The sequence below is a fragment of the Neodiprion lecontei genome, chromosome 3 (assembly GCF_021901455.1).
Source record: "Neodiprion lecontei isolate iyNeoLeco1 chromosome 3, iyNeoLeco1.1, whole genome shotgun sequence".
Classification (NCBI taxonomy): domain Eukaryota; kingdom Metazoa; phylum Arthropoda; class Insecta; order Hymenoptera; family Diprionidae; genus Neodiprion; species Neodiprion lecontei.
Genome location: NC_060262.1, coordinates 41,691,586 through 41,709,287, shown reverse-complemented (window position 1 = coordinate 41,709,287; position 17,702 = coordinate 41,691,586).

The window sequence follows — 17,702 nt, the reverse complement described above, 5'->3', positions numbered from 1 at the left end:
CCATAAACTAACATTGTTGTGATTCTACTCATTCACAAAGTTCCTACAACTGATGTTTGGACGAAACTCACTCAAAACCTCTCAGCAGAAATTCATCCTCGGGGAGGACGAGTGTTTTTTAGCGTTTAGCTTGGTAGGATGATCCTGCAGAAGGGCAGCTATGTGGACGAATCCGTTTCAGCCGCATAACGATGTGTCTCGACTCACGTTGTTATAATTAGCGCGGTGGACCACGGAGATAATTACGTTCCTGCAGTTTCAGGAAATTAACGAATTTCTACCCTCGAATTCCGCATACGCTGCAGCGTTACGAGGACCCTGGACTACCCTGAATGAGGATGGTAGAAATCGGCACGTAAATTCCCGCATGGTTCACCGAGTGACAAATGCGACGCTGACGAAACCGAGTTCCAACTTTCCACTAAACGAAATGGCGCACAAGTCCAAGATTTTACGCGCTGCTTGGTAAATTTCCATCCTACCCGACCAAGTTCTAAAAAAATTAATAGTCCAACAGTTTGCAGAAAGTTCTCTGTACCCTCCCTAGTAGCGTTCTGAGGTGAGTCTGCCTACAGGCTGCATGCAACTGAAGACACGAAGTGTCTAGTTCTAGATTTGACTGCGGGTCTGACATCAGAATCTGCATTTCGCGAAATAAGTCTTGCATAAGTCTGTGTCAAGTGGCAAAAACTCGCCATCAGGGAAGATCCTGTATTGACTCTGTAAAAAGACTTCCCACAGAGTCTTTTAAAATTTTTGGAACCGAAGGCAAGGCTAAGAGGACTGATATTCGTGTAACTTACCGAAATCTATGAGCTGATTAGGTATTATTCTTCGGTGTCATTTTGCTCAACCCCTAGAGTCACACATTATTGTGCTGCGTCAACCTTTATAACAAGATGGTGTTCTATGATTTTACTTACCACTATGATTCAAAGGGTCAAACTAGGTTTGGAGCCGAATAGTTGCGCCGTGATTATTCGGACATTTGTATAGGTAGGCAGAGCGTAATAACGAAAGTACCAGATAATCATTCTTCGTTGAGACCCTAAAGCGTGGGACGGGATGGATCAACCTGAAGATAGTATATGGTCGGTCTTTCTCGGAAGGACCGTCAAAATCCTCCTAAAACGAGCGCCACTTTGCAATGCTTTTCTCGTCGTTACAGACAGACGCTAGATGGGAAAGCGGATTTTTTCGCAATCACGTGACTTCCATTTCTCGTTGATCTGTTTCAGCCCCCATTTCCCTAAACGAGCGGTTAGCTCAATAGAACGTCGATGCCGTCGAATGCTCATCTTCTTTCAATTAGCAATAAAACCCAGAAATAACCCGAACTCCAGACTTCACTACAAAAGAAAACATATTAATTAATCACATATAACCGTTGTCCAGTTCTTGGCACTTCAAGTGGCTCAGGAAAGATGATACTACCGTTGTTAAAGGGAACTTGAGATTTCAGCAATTTGACCTCGGTTTCCGCGTGTCACGTCGGTCGCATCAGAGGACCCTCGGGCTTTTTCCACCGGGGATGAGGTTTGTTCCGATCAATCGTTTAGTCTGAACGGCTCCGGGCATCGCGGGGTGGAAGCACACGAAGCACTTTGCTTTCGGGCAACTTATCATAATGCATATATATATTGTATGATGTTATAAAAAAAGGAAACCCCGCCTCCAATAGAGCACGCCTGGGGCAGGCGCATTGTTGCTTGATTAACGACCTGAATAATAGCGCCGGGTTGCGCGTAGTTAGCAGGTAATCACCTCACGCTCTTAAATTAATTAGCTTCGAGTTGCCGCGTGTATTATACAGAATTGTAATTAATTATAGCTTGGAACGTAGGCGCAGTAAAGTGACATAAGCCCTGATCGGTTGGGAATCCCTGTCGTACGTTTTTCGTATAACACATTGAAATAGCGCGGGTGACTTTATTTGCATCGTAATTGGTCGTTCGCCATATTTTATCGCCATGTATATGCTATTCTTCATCCGTGAGTATGTCAAATTTTTATGTAAGGATTTGTAAGACGTACGGTTGGGGCAAAAATTTGTCGAAACGAAAACCTGTCTAAACAAGGTCTCATAAGTTCAACAAGAAGCTCGTCCAGCTCAGTGAAATTGAAGAAGTACTCGTGATCTGTATAGAATATATTCAGAAAATCGTCGTTTCATGCACTGAAATTTTCAGTGAAAAAACCGATAAAATAGTGTTGATATAATTAGGTGTTCGGTTCGGTTAGATATTCAGTTTTTTAAAACTTTTTTCTATGTCATGGGGACATTCTTGAGTTAGAAGTAAGTATCTGATAGCTTCAGTGATACTAATTACACAGGTCTGCAACCAAAAAACTGCACAGGTTTTTTAAGCTGTGCCTTATAGATTTTTACTCACCGAGACCGGGAAAATACTCGAGAAGTTCCATCACGTCAGGTTTTTCATTTGCTCGTGTTTGTAGTTTCACTTATTGTTAGAGTGAAACTCCCGTTTGATTCGAAATCTGGTATCCAATTCTTGATTCTAAAAATCCTATGGAAAAATGATTTCTTACTTCTATTTAATACGCATTACAGTGAAACTCTAGAATCAATGCTAACAGCGAGACAGAAAATGGAAAGCAGAAGCGTGTTCGGAGAAGTATCAAAGAGAAGAAGAAAAGGTTTCATAGGCGAAAAGAATGAACACGGAATGTTAAATACATTTCGTACAGAAATTGTTTGTTTAATTTTATAAGAAATATTGTACAGTTAATTGTAATAAAACGGTGTTGTTTTTATTACTGTTATGCTTTCTTTTATGCAAACACCTTGTAGTTTGCAAAAATACTGTACGTGATGGGGGTAATGGAATTCATTTTTGGATTCGTCGCATTTGAAATCTTCATATTTACCAAAAATATCCCATGTGGCTGAAAATTTTTTTTTTTCATAGATCTGTGTTATCAAACTTTCGTCGTAATCACATTTTAACCTGATTGTGCGTACCGCGCATCCTTGTGATTCAAGAAACCCAGCATTATTTGTTGAAACTAATCGTGGGTGTCCTTCTCCTTGGGAATACCCGCATATATCTAAACCGGATCACAGATGTAAGCCAAGTTGCTGCGGCGGAATTCGATTCGGGAACCACTCTCGAAGGTCGGTGGAGCGAGGAATGTTCCTCGTGCCCCGGGGACGGGTTCAGGGCACGTTGCTCCGGGTACATCTAGGCGTGGTACCAGCGTCGTTGACCATTATACGGTCCCAGAGGGATCGCCAAGGGACGGACGATGAAATCCTGCACTCGGGGTTGGCGGCGTGGTTCTCTGTAAGGGGAACTCGTGCCCTGGGGCTGCGACCGCAGCCCCATCACCTGCAGGAGCTCGAGAAATCCCCTTCGCCCTTCGCAGCATCCTCTCTCTTGATCCTAATCTCGATACTGACGTTTGCATTTTTGCAAGAAGGTTGAAGTTCCTCCGTTCGCGTTTTGCTCTCACAATCAGTCAGAATTATTACAAATACGACCTAATAAGAAACGGTCTTAGAATCTTTAGCTACGTCTGGTTCAGATCAAAACAAAGTAATCAACTTCAACTTCACGGTTTACAATTAAGGCCCGGATTAATATGTAAATGCATATTTTTTGTTCAAATCATTTTCTATACATACAGTATGATGTCTGGAGCTAGAAAATGCAGTTTATATTTTCCATGTTTGAGTTTTTTAACTCTATATTATACGTACACATTTTGTAATTTTAAATACATATTTTTCCGGGCCCTAACTATAATGCGAATTACGCAACTACTGTACCTGCACGGATTCTTTCGCTAAAATCGATAATAGTGTTCCTACGATATTTCGGAAATAAAAGACATTTTTGAAAAGGTGAAATTCATTTTTACCAGATATTCGATAACGTTTAACTCCCTGTTAAATCTGAGTAAACCAGCGAGGAATCTCGCTGATCGTAAATATGTACTAATATTTCGTCCATGGAATGGAATTTTAGTCGAATCAGAGAAACTTTGATACAAATGTACAGTTCAAACATGTTCGCGTACGGCGACATTGATAAATGATTTCAAAAATAGCCGAGCATCCGCAATTACGCACGCATATCGATGTTACGTGGGCACTGGCAATTTTGAGGTCGACTGCCGCGAGTTGCCGCAGTATTTCAGTGGACATAAAATACAATATTATTATTGGCGGTAGTTTGGAACTTCGTGTAAAATTTTTCAGCAAATTAGCTGCTTTGTATTGGCTCTGCGAAGATAAAGCGTATTCTATTTGTTAAAAAAGAAAAAAAAAAAAAAAAGAGCCACGTATTAGATGAACACGTGAATATGAATACTCGTCGATAGAATTGAATATATTCGTGACGTTGTTAGATATCTGACGGGAAAAAACATGAATCAAAATCCATCACGGCTTCAATTATCGTCGCAATTGTTGGGTCGGATTTTATTACAATAAACGAATCGCGTGTATTTTCCTTCCCGCCTGTGCAGAAAACGCGAGTACGAGTGAATTCAATTTTAGTCCGCACCTTCACGTTGATATATTCGATATAATTCCGAGGAAGGGACGTTGAGCCTGATCCGCTTATCGATCATTGTAGAAAAGCTGTACTTTATCTTCCGCTTGACATCCCGTGCGACAAATAGCTGCAACATATCGTTGTTCGCTGGCACGCAGAGAAACAGGGGATAATAGGGGAAGGTTTCGCCGTTTGTTATTTTCCCTCCGCTGAATATAAGTACAACAAAAATCGTATTGCTAACGTGCGGTAAAAAATATTTCTACACGCTTACGTCCTTCACGGTAGGCTAGTGAAGTTGTCATCCTGTGTGGAGAAAAAGCCAGGAACGAACGTCTTACTTTTTTTCCTTTGCCGTTCCCCTTCCGGAATTTCGGGTTCCAAACCCTTGCGCAGAGGCTCGGATCTCCTTTTCTGCCCCCCCCCCCCCCAACTCTGATAATTAACTCGTACAACGGATTCTTGGGTACGGGACTACCGCTATTGAAAGTTGGGAACACTCTGTCCCTCTAGTATATCTATCTAAACCCACCGAGGGTAAATCCTTCTCGACTTTCACCCTCCGGTTACCCGTTCATCCCGCAGTCTTTCGCGAAGAAAAACAACCGTCGAGTCACCGTAAGGCGTAGATCATTCTAATGGGTACGGTTGGGCACAGCTCAACTATTTCCTTCCCAAGTTCTTATCCTTGACCTTGTAATTCGCCTTTTTACAACAAATTCTTGTATTCTTTTATTACACGAGTCGACAAAAAAACATTTTTTTTTCAAATTTCCATTGAGTTAAATAAATTTAGACTTCCTGTGTCGAATAATAATCAAAACGCTTATTTATTATTTATAAAGTTTGTTTTTGTTTTTTTTTTTTACGTCGATAAATAAGATTCGAAATTTTTGGTCGATAGCTGATATGGGTGCATATTCAGAAGAGTAAGGAAAACGTTTTCACCAAGATGTGATGGAGTTTATTGTTATTAACGTTAACATGGACAGTGCAATAAGAGCATGATATGGGAGATTACGTTTGGGGTTCGACACAAGACAGTCCATAAGAAAATAGAAGAAGTACGAAAGATATTCATTTTCAAACATTATTTACCAATTCTTTTACAATTGTAGTTTATTATTAATTATTATTTTTAAATAAAAGTGATTTAAATGTAAGACTGAAGCTTGTTTAATTGTTATTTACAACAAACGTTTAAGAAAATAGTTAGTTCTTCTTAAAATCCGAAATATCGTTCTGTTTTTTTTGAAAAGCAAACTTTATCCAACGAAACTATTTTTTCATTTATTAGTTACGTAGAAGTAATGAAAATTTGGCATCTAGAACCTATACTCAACATTCGTGTTGACAGCAATAACAGCTTTGATTCGATTAAAACAATTTACATGGTAGGGTCGTGTCGGATTACCGACCGAGTAATGAAAAAAAATGTACACTTCATATTGGGTTCGACGTGATCTCAATTTTTAATATATTCCATATTAATTACATGAAATTTTCTCAGTGTACACACAAGCGCGATCATAAATTCGATATTGTCTCGAAACTTGCCGCTATATTATCGTTTAAATACCATTAGCGGAATTCTTCGCTAAAATTTGAAGTTTTGCTTGCCCAATGTTCAGTTCGTTCAGCAATAATAATAAGGAATGGAGTCACTCACAATCGGCGAGAGTGCGTCGGGGCTAACAGCCGTCGTCAAGTTGCGCTGTCTTTTCTCTCCGCACCTTTGATTCGAACCTTCCTCCCTCGAGTTCAGTTTCCGGTTCCGTTTCCGGTTGCGGGGTTGCAAACCGCGCCGTCCTCATTCCCGGCCGCTGTTGTTGTTTACGCCGGCTGGCTGACAACCACTCGGAGAATATTGTCTTGGGCAATTTAGCACGCCGTGAGATTTTATCGCGACACTCCATAATTTCGCAAGCTCCCTCATAGCCGCCGAATGGCTGCTGCAGTCACAACTCGCGCTATTTTACGTCTATGGCTGCGATGTCGGATGCTAATATTTCGGCAAGTTGAATAACTTGTGCAATATTCCGCTCGAGCGGGCCGCGGAACTTGTATCCTTGTACACCTCTACAGCCGATACACGAGGCATATACAATACAAAACGTACCTGTGCACATAAAACTTTATTGTGATTACCACCAGGAAGACCAGGAAGCTAAAGAATTCAAATCGAAGTGATCGATCTGCGATACCTTCCGTGTGAGTGAGTTCGCTCTTTGACCAGATTTATAATTCTACTAGTGTTTCATTTGTACTTTGAGCACTGCTCGAATATTCACGCATGACAGCCGGTTCGTTCAAGAGTTAGCGGTGTAACTCTAGCCCTGTGTCATGTTGTCATTATTATTCCGATACTGCGAAGAATTTAATACGCGAATGCGGATATTGCTAGATTCTTTGTGCCTCCCAGGCATGGCCCGAGTTCTCCTACCGAGAACCGACATAAGCCTGAAACTTTGCACAATTTTGCTCCTCGCGCCTCACCGGCAATCACTAACAATAAGAAATACCGGATGTTCTTTGCTTGGTATCGCCATGTTCACGTGTGCAACACGTATGTACTTACACCCTCTCTCCGGTTCCAATTTACTCGTTTTCTCCTCGTATATACGTGGGTAGATATTACACCCTGTAGGTACTTTAGGTTTCCGTACGAGGAGCGGGAATCGGTTCTGCTTTAGCCAGGAAAATACATTCCACTTCTGGCGCAGCGGTCGCTGTGAGAATGCCGAAGAAGATTTGAAGTGGTCATTACCGTGTCGCCTGCTCTTATGCTATATACAGACTCCGAGTAGGTCCTTGAAGCAATTCGAGAGGAGAGGAGAGGAGAATCACCGCACGTCGATGATTCGAGTAGAAAGATTGCGACGTGATAAACCGGTAGCTGTAGGGACTCACCGTCCTCCGACCAAGGCGACCTGACGATGAGTCGACTCAAGTCGATACGAAATGAGGAAAGATATATGCCTTAGCATACTCGTCGTTTCCAATTGGGGATTGTTTTTTTGTGGTGGTGGTTGGGTATGATGGAAGAAGTATATTGAGTAGATGGTGAAGTGTGCTGACATATTTTCATTACATCGACAAAATATGATGCGAAAATTAAGGAAAAATCGAGTGTGTAGTCGGCGGTGCGAAAACTATCAGGAGGGAAAAATTAAGAAGTAAAGGCTTGGAACCGGTAACTGAATTTAGCAGTCTTGATGTAGGAAAGAAATTGAAATCCATAAATTTTTATCGCAATACTTCAGTAATTAATAATATCGGATGAGATATATTTTCAAGTACCTTTTGTCAATCTCAAATTCGTATGATTTGCCCAATGTGAATCAACAATAGTTAATTTTTGTCGTGAATAAGTACTTCAAAAATCATCTGACATGGATTTTTAATGATAAGATGGACATATGTTTTTTTTTTTTTGAAAAAGAAAATTATTTTCAGTTATAAACGATCATGAACGAAAAATTGTAAAAAAAATTTTACAGAAGAATTTCGGGATTGAAATTCGAAAATCCAGCCACGGTAGGTCGATTCGATAAACAAGTTTTAAAGATTGTGTCAAAATTGAAAACGTGGTCGTTCGCTACTTATATTTGCCATACCGCCATTTTGTTATTCATTTCAATGAAAAAATTCTAAAACATTCTTGAAACTCTAAATAATAAAGCTCTCACACTCAAATCCCTCTGAGTGTTTACATTTTCTTAAAAAAAAAAAAAAAAACTCCAAATAGGTATGGTTAGGTTAGGTTAGGTTAGGCGAGACGAAACTCTAGTACGTTCTGAAATACGGTAGGTAGGTAGGTAAATGCCTAAACTAGGAGGATGACAGCTGAAGAGGGGATTACAATATCGCATAAAGATCAGCCCTGCGTACAAGGTCTGGTATCGCAAACGTCAGCTTTATGCGAGCTTTCGGTGAAGCGTCCCACTCCAGCTCGTATTTATGAGACATAGGCGCAGGACCTGCGAAGAGAAAGTACGACCCGCATCACCGAGATCACTAGGATCACCGGGATCGCGATACAAGGGGCAATTTATTAGACGAGAATCGTTCGGCCACGAGTCCAGCTGCGAAGAGCGAGAGTAATCAACCCCCTGCACGAGTGACGAATCAGAGGAAAGCAGGAAGTGGGAGAAATTGAGAGCCGATCCTTTGACAGAGACGACCGTTCCGGATCGATCAACAATTCGCCTGGCACACTTCGGGTTCAGGTTGAAAGCTCCTTTGCTGCAGGGAACTGTATTAAGCATAGCTGGATTGAGTGACGCCACCTAATTCGTATGAATCAATAATGTATGGATATAATATCGCTCTTCAATTCACAAATTAGTACGCAGGTTTTAAATTTTCTTCAATTTCTCTTGCTCTTTGCCATCCAAAATTTATACATAACAACTTGCCACGTTCCTTCCTCTTGTGATTAATGATCAGCGTCCCATTCTTGGGGGAGAATGGAGGTATAATAATATAATAATAAATGTTCGTGGACTGGCCGCATTTATGCTTGCCAGTCTATGGATAATCGTAAACTCGTTATAAATTAATTAACGATCCGAAGTTGTAGAAAAAAATTTAGCAGAAGACGTATAAGGTATGTGGTCGTGACTAATCTACAAAGTTTACCCGAAAGGAATTTCGGCTGGCTCCAAACTCGTGACGAAATTTGCTTATCGCAGAGAGGAATAAACACCATTTAACCGTTACGTAGTGTGTACGAAAAATCAGATGAGTTTTTACACGGGAATCGATTAGTTTTCGATCATCTTTAACTACGTTATTTTCTCTTTCCCTGAATAATACTTTTTTGCACATAAAAGGCAGTCTCCACCAACACAGCCGCAGTTTTTTTAACCCTCTCGGATCTGTTCCATAATTGGTTATATATATAGTAGTACTACTTAAAGGTACTCTCCGTGAATTTGTTCAGATTTTTTAATTTACTCGTTTCCGAAACGTTTTTTTTTTTTTTAAACCCGTATATCACGGATGATTGAAGTCGGAGGAAAAAAATTGAAATACATAAAAGTTATGTGTTTCTGTGAATTATTCAACGCAATGTATGTTGTATTTTTGATGGGATCAAAAAGACTATTTTCGGCGAAAAAAGATGGAAATTATTTTTTTTCTTTCAATGCGACATCTTCGATTTCGCTGTAAATTTTACAGGGTATTTGGTAGTGTATTGGAAACGTATAAAAAAATTGACATCGTGAAACTCGAAATTCTTGTCGAGTAGAAAAAATATTTTACCGAGATAGGTGAATTAAGGTACATCTGAGTTTCTCTTTTCTATGAACTATTTAATTAATGCGATAATCGGCAAGAATGTGACGCGAATGAATTAATATCGTCGATAGCGTTGTATCGTTGATCAGGACCTTTCTTTTACGAGCTTTCTTGTCTTTATGGTTGAACTCCAGCCTAACAATGAATTCACGCTCCGTCGCCCTGCAGACAGTCGCATTCCATTACCATAATTGGTATTCTGATAAACTTCGCGCTTTGATTAATAAAATAAAAGAACGGAAACAGACGTAGCATAAATGCTGTACTTTTTTTTGCCACGATGGATAATAAAAAACTGTAACGTGCATGGGAAATAAACAGGTACAAGTACAGCTGGTTACTCGCTGGAAAAATTTCGAATACACGCGAATAGCTGGGTGGCTGAAAAAATAAGAGACAATAAAGTAGCGGATTCTGAGTGATTCCATCTGAAATTTCCTCATTTATATAAATATACATCGTCCAGAGAGAATTCACGCAAAGCCACGTTTTTGACGAACGTAATTCGTTTTTTTGCAATTCGATCAAAAGTGCCTGACTGTGAAACTCGTTACAGAGGCAATCCTCGATTCAAAATTCCAACCCTAGACATTTATTTCCTATCCACTCGACAAGCTGAGCTGCGCTATGCTGGCGTCAACAATGCGGATCGTGGATTTTGCGTCGACGTTCCTAGCCGCAAGCTCGAATGCCAGGTCCACGTTGTCCACGTCAAGTCGCTAAAATTAATACTTGCAATACCGGTATTGCATTTTATCTACCACAAGAGCCGGCTGATACTGCAGCGCATAGCGAATTCCGTTTAAGATCAAAATTAATGGTCATATCTCGGCTACGCTACGTGTAGGACATTCCATAGCCAATATCAGATGTTTAGACTATGCCATTTTCAGTTTGCTTGAAATTTTTCAAGTAATAATAGCGTCATCACAACTTTCCCATTTTTTGTCAGTTTTTAATCCAGAAGTATTCGAGTTATGAATAATCTAAACGTTTTTGTAGTTCGTCATTTTTTCATAATACACTCAAAAAATTCCATCCATTTTGTAATAAGACAATTTTGTTTTTTCATATTCTACAGCAGCAAGACATTTTTGACACGTATGCAAAATTCCAAATTCTCATCATTTCAAGCTATTCAAAGGAACGATCAAAAAAAAAAAAAAAAAAATGATCGAAATAAAGAAATGTAATATATTGTAATTTTTTTTTTTTTATATGTATTCTAAAACCGAATGGAATAAAAAAAGGTTTGAGAATTCAACACTCAGATCTTACACCCACGAAAAACTAGATATGTTTTTACAAGTCTCGGTCTGACCAAGTTTCAACCAAACGAGAAATCAGCAATTTCCACGGAATGCCCCATATGTGCCCGTATGTTTATCGAAGGTCTGCGAGAGGATCTCTGCACTAGCATGCCTGGAATTTTAGCCGGACGATACTACCGAGGCGGCGACTCACGGTACGAGACGGGATATGAATATAATAGCCAAGATAGTAATGATTATTATTCTACCAGCGTGAGTTCTACGCTCGTTATATTCGCAGGGCCTCTGATAAAGCTGGGCGATTAACTTGACATGGTATCAAATTCGAGTATCATCTTTGAATAGCAAATCCAGATTATACGGCGGATCGATAAACGTTAGGAAATCCTCGACAAGGAGTTTTTTTTTTATGTTCCAAAATTCGATCATGGAGTGGCTAACAGTTTGCGAATCACCATGTTTGAAAATTGTTTGTTTTCCCGCCGAAACGACGAGACATTTTCACAGATGTAAGGGTATACTCACAGAGAAGTTGAATATTCAAGAGGAGAAGAACTATATCGGTAATAAATTCTTGTTGAAATACCTGCAGAATTTTATTTCCTGTACGTTTGTCTTTTCACTGAGAACCAAGTGAAACCTCCGCAGCCCTTATTCTGAATCGCCTACATACGGCGAGAGGTGGATCGGAGAGATCAGAGAGAGAATTGCTTCGGATTATTCAGATTCGCTGACTGGAAGTGCCGCTCGTATTTTTCGGTTTACGGCCGGAGGGAAACCGTCGAATAATACCGAGTCTTTAAACGTGTGTTGGCGTGGTTACGAACGGGATCGCGATTTCTCTGAGGGGGGATTAATCGTTGTCAAAAACGCCGAGGGGCTGACAGTTTCAACCGAAATAACGACGATTAGGGTCGATCAGCGAGAGAATTATCATATAATTGCATAATTCATCCTCTTTACGCGGCCTCGTGCCAAGCACAAATTTCGGGAAGAATTTTACTCGTTTCACGGTTTATAAATATTTTACTTGAATGAACGATGTGTTACAACAAATACGATTATGCAATGCGACGAATATAAGTGTGGTCTGAAAGATTATGACATGAAACGCAGTGTGCCGAATTTCGGTGACTTATTTTACAGGAAAATCTGGGCATAACGTATAAATATTCCGGGTACGCGTCAGCCGGTTAGCTGCGGATTTTCTAGGAACCGAATGGCAAGCACCATGTGGAGAAAATCAATTATTCGCATCGCTGACGGATGTTCAGGACAGCCATTCTCGTTTGGGTTCTTCAGCACGCACATGGCAAGAAGAAATTCAACTTGCAACTCACCCACCATGGTTTTTACGCTGTATTTGCGTTTGCCCTCGGAATTTTCTGGTTTAAAAAAACTGCGGTGAAAACTGTAGTGCAGTGTTACCAGCGAAGTAAAGAGTAAAGAGCGAATTATGGGTACCTAACTGTGAATAAATTGAAAACATTAGTACGGGAACGCCGGGTAAAATGGGCCCCACCGGGCAAAGTGGACCCACTGTACAATGGAATGGGATTTAAAAAAATATCGACAATGCTTAAAGTGTATTTTTAGGTCAAAGAAAACAAATTGCGATGCCAAAATTGGTCTTATGTTATTCCTTTCGTAAGGGGCCCACTCCGTCCAGATCTCCCCATATAATGTCACTTGTTGTGATAGTAATGTGGGTCTGAATCTGTCAGGTAGACTATCAAAAATTATTAATCTAATTAATAATTATAAATAAAGTTCACGAGTATATAAACTTATACTCCCACCTTCTTTGTACAATTATTTATTCCATTCTAAATTTCGATCTTGTTCAGATTCCTCTTCATGAGAAATAAACGTTTTTTTTTTTTTTTTATCTGTACATACTCTGCAAAGCTGTGTGCATACGCCTATATTATCCCTGTTCTCTGGGGTAATGAAATAAAAGTGTTGACACTACGCAAACAGGTCTATTCACCCAGGCATGAAATATACCTTTTGTGTATGCGTTTCTTGCGATGTACGCTACGAAGCGAACTGACAATGAGATCCATTGGATAATGGAACAGCGTTGCCTGCGGCTCTGCGTTTGGAATAATATTAAGAGAAAGTTCAAAGTACGTGTGCAGTTTATATCTGTGCATCATTAAGAGAAAAACACAATCAGTTATTCAATTTGCCTGGCAAGAACGACTTACGATAAAGAATTCAAACATTTAATTTCACACCAAAAATTACCAATAGTTTTATCTGACGTAGTAAAATTGTGCGTCCATATTTACTGTTGTACTGGAAAATGTTCTCACGACGTCAGAGCTTGGTTGTCGGCGCCATTTTATCACCACATAACCTAAGTTTTTAATTTTGATGGAGGCGAATCGTAATTCTTGGGTTGCAAATTACACATGTCACATAAATTATTAAAACGTAACCAATAATATACCTGTTCTACCATCCACTCGCAAAAAAAAAAAAAAAAAAAACGGTCAACGGTCATCTGTCAGCCTGGTTGCATTAGTTTGATTTTTTTCCACTAGATGACGCATTGCAAAGTGACAATCCCAATAAGCATATTTTGACAACACTCGGCAGCATTTGTCGAGGATGAAATAACTCGAGATTTGTGTGACACAATAATTTTTTGAGCTGAATTAATTTAAATAAATTCATGCAATTCAACCTAATTTTTTTATATCAAATATTTTTGGTAATTCAGATAGATTACTTTACTTCTCTCGAATGCAAGTGATGTTGAAAAAATTTCAATTCATTCTTTTGTATTTCCTGTTAATTAAAATAATTTTTTTTTTAATTTAACCCAATTTCTTATTCGATTTTAATTCTTTTTCTTTGTAAACGGATAATTCTGATGGGAATCGAATCAAATTCAAATTAACTTGACTTAATTTTTCATAATTCAGTTAATCCTCGTTAATTCAAATAATTCTCAATAATTCATCTGAATTATAATTAATTTACAAACTTATTGACACGTCAATTTTTACAGTTATTTTCCTCTCGACATTTGTGTACCGCGAGAAAACGGGAAGGCGTACGTTGCATAAATCTCTCCTTGTTTCTGGATCTCACTTTCCGCTCGTGAATCCTCAAAGTCGCCGAATGGAAGCAGTTCGTGCAGTTATTATGTGACAATGAGTGTAAAATGAGAACCGACACGGCGCTATCCCGGCATTAAACCATCCGCTTATCCCTGCACAGCGTATGTCGTGCGACTTTACCCTGGGAGCTGGCTGCCAAGCCGGGACATTATTATCAACACCGCCAACTCCGACTGTCCCACCCGCGGGGGCATATCTTATTCTTGTCTGCGGGTTGCGGAAGACTACAAACGGGAGAAACAAACCGTTGGAAAAGGAAACGTGCTGCAGTTGTTGCAGGGGTTGAGCGTGGCTTGCTTGGTATCTCATGCTTGTCCGCGTGTGCGGGAATGCTTATATGCACCAAAATCGGATGCTCACTTCTCTACGGATTCCCATAAATTTCGTCACAGACGCCGCTGTACGTGGATTTATACGTATATGCGGAACGAGCTATCGACTCCTTTACATAAATACATAGGTACATACCTTGTATTCGCCTATCTACAATGCCATGGCATTCCGGTGCAATCTATACACTGTATTATAGGTATAGACACTGGATCCGTGTTCAACTCCTGAAAAATGACAGATTCACGTTTTGGGAGGGTTGAAGTTACCAACGTAATTATTTTAGTCAGGTTTCACTGCATTTTTGCTTACCGAATATTGGGCAATTTGTAAGAGGGCACAGTTCCGTTTTCTGTTTTCGGCAACATGTTCTCAAATTTCAATTGCCTCCTCGTTTGAATTCGGAGGAAAGGGTAGTTTTTACAATATTCCTGAAAATCGAAAGTTCAATTTTCACCCAGTCACGGCGTTTCGACGTTTAGAGAATCGCCTCCGACTAATTTTTCGTTCGACGATTATACCTCGAGAACGAACGAACAAATTTTCGTGACATTGGTTTCAATCAAAACCGTCTCCCCTAACCTGTCAACTGATTGAATTTTTAGCAATATCGGCTATACTGCAATTTCACTCTTTTATCCAATAACAACTCAAGAATGGATCGGCTTTACCTGACCAAATATGGTCTACTGGTTCCGCGTCATTTAAAAAGCTCCGTAAAAATAGTGCGAGATTACGATTCTTTCTGGCCAGTCGACTTTTCCTATTGGTTTTTTTTTTTTTTTACCGAACAGTAATTGTAATTGAAAATGGAGTCTGAAATGAGCATGAGTCTCGAATGTTCGTGCCTCAGCGAGTCTTCATCGGTAAAACTAAGCTGCGTGATATATTTTCGAAAGTAGTATCCATCGATACACCTGCAGCATGTAGAAATATGCACCTAGAGAGATGGGGCTCTCAGTGTATTACATCTCCGATACCGCCCCCGTTTCGCACCCAGTAGAACCCGCATTTTGTATCTATTGTAACGAATAATCTTCGCAGCTACATCAGCAGTTGCAGAGAAGTCGCATTATGCAGGGTCTGGAGGAGTGAACTTGTGTTGGCCTTTGCAGGGCGTCCATGGAGGCGAATACATTGTGCGATATCGCGCAGTGTGTGTCCCGGCAGATACAGGTGCAGAAATTTACTCGAGATTCTCTGTGAGTCAAGGAGAGCTGAGAAATGCGTTTCTGCGGTAACGTGTGAGTCGGTAATTTGGTAACTCGAGGTTATGCAGGCTTATATCTACCCTCTTTGGGCATAATTCGCTCGAGGGTTTCCGCCCCCTTCCGTACATATTGCTCGTCCAATTTCACCGAGTGGCTTCGATTTTGCGAGAACCCCCTTGCCAGGCGAAATAAATTCATCCCTACGTAGGTTCTCGCGGAACATAGCCATATATATATATATGTGTGTGTGTGTGTAGTTAAGTACCTGATGTACGAGTTCCTCTGTGCATACACAAGGCTGTACGTCGTGCTGTGGCAAATCTCCTCTGGCAGGTTCATCCTAGCAGGTAAATCCGGGAGGATCAGGCAATGACAGTCAACCTACAGTTGAACCCAGAACCGCCAAAACCATTAAATGGATTGTGACGTTGATTATTTCCGGGAAACTTTTGTAAGATGATAATAAGAAGATATCAGTAATACAAAACTATGATTCTAATGATCTTTAGAAAATCGATGAGTTGGGAATCAAAGCTTTGCTTCAATTCTATTACGAGGTGACCGCACCTGTGGTATTTATCAAGTTACATATTCATAGGCAACGATGGATTTTCTTAAAAATGTGTGTAGAAAAAAAATAGGAAAATTATAAATGAGAGTTTAGGTTGGATTGTGCAGGAGAATGGTCTTCTGAATAAATAATAAATGAAATTCTGAATACATTACATTTTTTTGTGACATATTTACACAAGATTGTCGCGTTTTTTTTTTTACCTGAAATCCGGGACGAAAATAACCCTTCAACGATCAACGGGCAATAAAAGTCAAGAGTCGTCGATGAGCACTGAAGGTAAGACATTCTCTTAAGATTGACGATAAATTTACCATTCAAAATGATACTTGATCATAATGTTGAGATAATGGACAATATTTCGTCATTTTTTGGAAACCTTTCGATGTTGGTTCGAATAAACCCACCAAGCAAGTGATTAAGAGTAAGTGGTAGATGATGTATCTGTCATCTGCTTGAATCGCAAGTATCGCAACAAGTACACCTGGGTATATCCATAACGTAGACGCGTTTAATAAATAAGCGAAGCAAAGTCGTTATGCGTTCAGCAATCGTAGCCGAAAACGTGGATGGATTAATATTCCGGCAGCACTCCAACGATAATTACGGCCGTCCTTATGGATTACAAGGGCCGATATACGGCAGTCTGCAGGAGGAACGTTATCATCGAGCCGAAGGCTGCAGAGCTAGACGCGGCACATGCAGGAGCGCTTTCTACCCTCCCTAGCAGGTCTTCCGCCCCTCTGTATTCAACCCTTTCCTTTTCCGCCCCGAGAATTAGCATCGTTACCGACAATTAATTTACCCGGGAATTCCCCCAACACTGACATAGCCGAGACACTGCTGTTACATGCAGTAAAACGAGGAAATAGGCCGCGTAGGTTTGCACGTGCCACGCCTCCACTCAAATCTCCGTGACGCATGTGCTTGCCTCTACCCAGCTATGTGTCTGTTTCCCGCTTGATACTTACAAGGAAGGTATCCCAGATTTATCTCGACGATTTGATTTCCTTTGTAATCTGTTATAGTAGGCTGAAAACTAAGCGGCACGTATTTTTTTTTTTTTTATCTGCCATTGAACACTTCAAGGGGGTGAAACCACCTTCCAATGTAAGGCAATCCAAGAGGTGATTTGGTAGTTTTACCCACAAGAACATAAGGTGTTTTAACCAGTCGAACTGGAGAAGTTTTCTCATAACAAGAAATGAAAAATGTAATTTTCTCAATAAAAAAAAAAAAAATAAATAAATAAAAACTATCAAATCGCATCCTGACATGACTTACCTTGGAGGGTAGTTTCACCCCCTAGAAGTGTTTAATGGCAGATAAAAAAAATACGTGACACTTAGTTTTTAGTCTACTAT